The sequence below is a fragment of the Triticum aestivum genome, chromosome 7B (genome assembly GCF_018294505.1).
Source record: "Triticum aestivum cultivar Chinese Spring chromosome 7B, IWGSC CS RefSeq v2.1, whole genome shotgun sequence".
Taxonomy (NCBI): Eukaryota; Viridiplantae; Streptophyta; class Magnoliopsida; order Poales; family Poaceae; genus Triticum; species Triticum aestivum.
Window position 1 is genome coordinate 36,024,808 of NC_057813.1, and position 3,983 is coordinate 36,028,790.

A 3,983-nucleotide genomic window follows, 5' to 3' on the forward strand; every position below is an offset into this window, starting at 1 on the left:
TTCTTGATCATTGCTAGCTTCACGACCATTCCGCTTGCTCTCTTCTCGCTCTTATTTGCGTATGTCAGCCACCATATATGCTTAGTCGCTGCTACAGCCTCACCACTTTACCCCTTCCTTTCCCTCTAAGCTTTGCTAGTCTTGATACCCATGGTAATGGGATTGTTGAGTCCTCGTGGCTCACAGATTACTCAACAATAGTTGCAGGTACAGGTTATGCGATGATCATGACGCGAGAGCGATGCTTGCTTGCGTTGAGTTCTTCTTCTGCTTCTTCGATCAGGGGATAGGTTCCAGGTCGGCGGCCTGGGCTAGCAGGGTGGATGTCATTTGAGTTTCTGTTTGTGTTTCATCCGTAGTTGGATGATGCTCTTATGTATTGTGATGTTGTATTCGTGTGGCATTGTATGCCTTATGTATGTATCCCTATCTATTATGTAATGTTGATGTAATGATATCCACCTTGCAAAGCGTTTCAATATGCGGGTCTATCCTTGGTGGGACCTTCGAGTTCCTTTTGGATAGGGTCGCATATTGAGTGTGACAATAAGAAATGTGCTTATCAAGTTCCCCCACACTTAAATCTTTGCTTGTCCTCAAGCAAAGGAATATGACAAAGGCAAGATAATGAACAGTAAACTGAGTAAGGAATGTCCTGGTAAAATAGATCTCCAAACAAGGCATGCTTCAGACTTAGCTAGTGAAAATTAATGGTTAGGAGTGCTACAAAGCAGTAGGATACTAGTAAGCATGACCATTTTAAACTTTTACAGAGATAAAAGAGGATCAACAAGTTTAAATGATGAATGCGCCAAATGGTTCCTAAAGAGAGCATGATCCCAAGAACAAAATGAACTGGAATTAAATCTTGTGATCAAATCACTTATTTACAGAGATAAAGCAATGATTATATTATTATTAGTCTCACCATAGGAACATACCACCGATCCCGAGAACATGGTATACACCTGGCTCGACCAATTATTAGTTTTTTTGTTTGTCTCCCCAAAGGAACATACCACTGATCCCGAGAACATGGTATACACCTGGTTCGACAATTACATTTTTTATTATTAATTACTGCCCAAGCTAACCCGATTTCACATGCCACCGATCCCGGGAACATGACATGCTACTGTAGGTAGTCAGACTTATTTATTCATTATTACTTATCTTAAATGAACAACACATAAGCACAAAAATAGGAATCATCACTTCTCCATGTCTGGTTCACATGCTACCGATCCAGGGAACATAGCATGCTAATCCATAGTGGTTAGGTGATTGCTCTCAATGGGAACACACTTAGCACAAATTCAGCATCTAAACATGGTGATCTAGGTGTATCGAGGTAAAAGCAGAAAATGATTAAGTTTTCTAGTATACTAGGGATTTGAGCACTCAAAACTAATAACTTCCACTACTTTCAGCAAAGCAAGCATTGTATAGATCACTAGTTTACCAGGCATTCAACACTCAGTTCACATATTCTCATCAAGCACCATATGTCAAGTAAAATTCAGTGGGGCAACATTTAAGACATGGCTTAAGCAACCCAAATAACATTTGATTTCAGCATGTATCAATGGATGATATACTAGGAATGGGTCATGAAACAGCTCACCGGGTTTTCATAGGAAGTAGCACTCGCTCGATCACCTCACCAACTGCAGCTCCTCTCCTTTTGCTTCTCTATCCTCATGCCTGCTCCAGCTTCTCCCTTCCTCGAGTGTGCCCCCTTGCTTCTCCTCATCCCCATGCTCTGAGTCCACCAGGGTCCCAAGGAATGTCACCTCGAACCTGGTCAGCATGTAATGGATCGTGCACAAGCAAAAACCTGAAAGCACACTCAACAACCAAGCCAATACAAGTGACAGAGAGAATGCCCTCTAAGTCATCGATAGAGTACCCTATCATATAAGTATATCTATTGATGAAATCAGGAACATGTATCAACAACAAGTCACATGGGGCATAGGCAATATCAGCGATATGACATGTCTTGTCCAGAAAGCTAAGATCATACCTGAGATAGTTAGGAAGAAGCTTCAGGACTACCTCAATTGAAGATACCAAGTGAGGTGTGGTAGTAGAAATTTCAACCGGACTCGTATCAACAAGTGAAATAGTAGAGCTTGGCTCCTTGACATTTGAATCCACCTCACCATACTCAACCATGAAGCTCTCCGTCTCAGGCTCAAGTGTTGAGGAAGTAATGCGGCTAACATCATCGAAGGTGAACTTCTCCATATCTGGCTCTAGCAGCACATGATCAATATCAACTAAAGGTGACTCCTCAATATCAAAAACAACTAACTGCAGCTCTGGCTCATCCATGGAAGAATCATCACAATGCAAAACCGAATCTCCAACACTAGTATCCATATGATCTGTAGCGTGTGTGTCAACTAGAATGGTGTCATCATCGTCAAAGATAATCCATGCAAGCTCAATCTTGTCACACAGAGATAGAGGTTCAGGGTTTTGTGTAAGAATTGGTGGCTAAGGTGTAGTGATTTGTTGCAAGCAAACCAATGAATCAGACGTGGGCTTCTTATTGTACCACTGAAGTTGGTGGAAAGCTATGCTCTCAATCAGCAGAAAAGCTTCATCAAGTGTCTTGTTTGTAATAGCTCCACCCGCTGCCATATCGACATAAGCTCGAGTGTTCGAAGTCAATCCTCTATAGAATATCTGCAGCTCTAACCATCTCTCGAGCCCGTGGTTAGGACATCTCCTGAATAAAGCCTTCTATCTCTCCCAAGCATCATACAAGCTCTCGCCTTCACACTGAACGAAGCTGAGGATCTCATCTCGAATTGCGGACTGCTTGTGTAGTGGGAAATATTTATCCAAGAAAGCTTGTGATATCTCGTTCCAACTGAATGATCTTGATGGCAAGGATCGATACCAAGCACGAGCATCATCCCGGAGAGAGAATGAGAACAGCATGCACTTGATAGCATCTTGAGGAACTCCATGGTACTTGACTGTACCTGAATACTCCATGACTCGGTATAAGTGCTCATAGGGATCCTCAGTGAGCAGACCTCCAAACTGTTGTTGTTGAACCAAAGCAATAAGACTAGGCTTTAGCTCAAAATTTTCTGCCTCAAAAGACGGCCAAAGTGGCCCTGTGAAATAGCATTGGCTGCTTGGCATCCAAACATCACGAAGCATCGCCATATCTCCACCAAGTGTAACTATCAATCAACCTGCAAATAGATCAGATTTCCTATGCACACTCATAAATAGTAAATACTAGTCAGAATGTTATATCCTAATAAGCCGAAGCAACAACAAGGAAAAAATATAAAAGAAACACAGAAAAAGAAATACACGATGAATTAAACACGAAACTAAAATAAACCTAGTCTATAGCTAACATAATCGCTCGACGCTATTCCCCGGCAACGGCGCCAAAATGATCGATTGTATTATAGTGGGGTTTTTACGCCAAAACTACGAGTGTCGTGTTCTCCTCAGGGACTAGGCGACGGCAACTATACTCGGCTAAAGCTAGGTAACAGAATTTAGATGATGATTGCAAGGAAATATAAGCCTAAACTAACCAAAGTTGACGACAAAGGAAATGAAAATAAGCAAGGGGAGGTTCAGATTATCTTCACTTTGTCTTTTTTTGGTATTTTCATATTATTCTAGAAACTAAATACTAACACAGGACATCACCATCGACAGAAAGAAAGTAACAAGAAATGATCACAAATATATTTAGCAGACGTATATACGAGATGAAAAACAGAACAAAGATAATAGGACAAGGACAGAAATGTTTGACACCATAAGATTGTATATATATAACACAAATACTACGAACTGACCATGTTTCTACAGCAACCACAGTACACAGGGAATAGATTCAACTAATAACAAACCAACAAATCACACTGACATGATATCTTCTTGTCAAGTAGCCAACAACTAGTAAGAAAACATTAAAGAAGAACTATATTTATAAGTAT

General features: G+C 40.8%; 1 non-coding gene across 1 annotated transcript; it reads left to right on the forward strand.

Annotated features, from left to right (window-relative positions):
• The first annotated feature begins 2,716 nt into the window (after positions 1 to 2,716).
• On the forward strand, positions 2,717 to 2,820 carry LOC123163340 (small nucleolar RNA R71). The gene has a single exon (XR_006481857.1). It is a non-coding gene; the product is annotated as a small nucleolar RNA R71 (small nucleolar RNA).
• Positions 2,821 to 3,983: the final 1,163 nt, after the last annotated feature.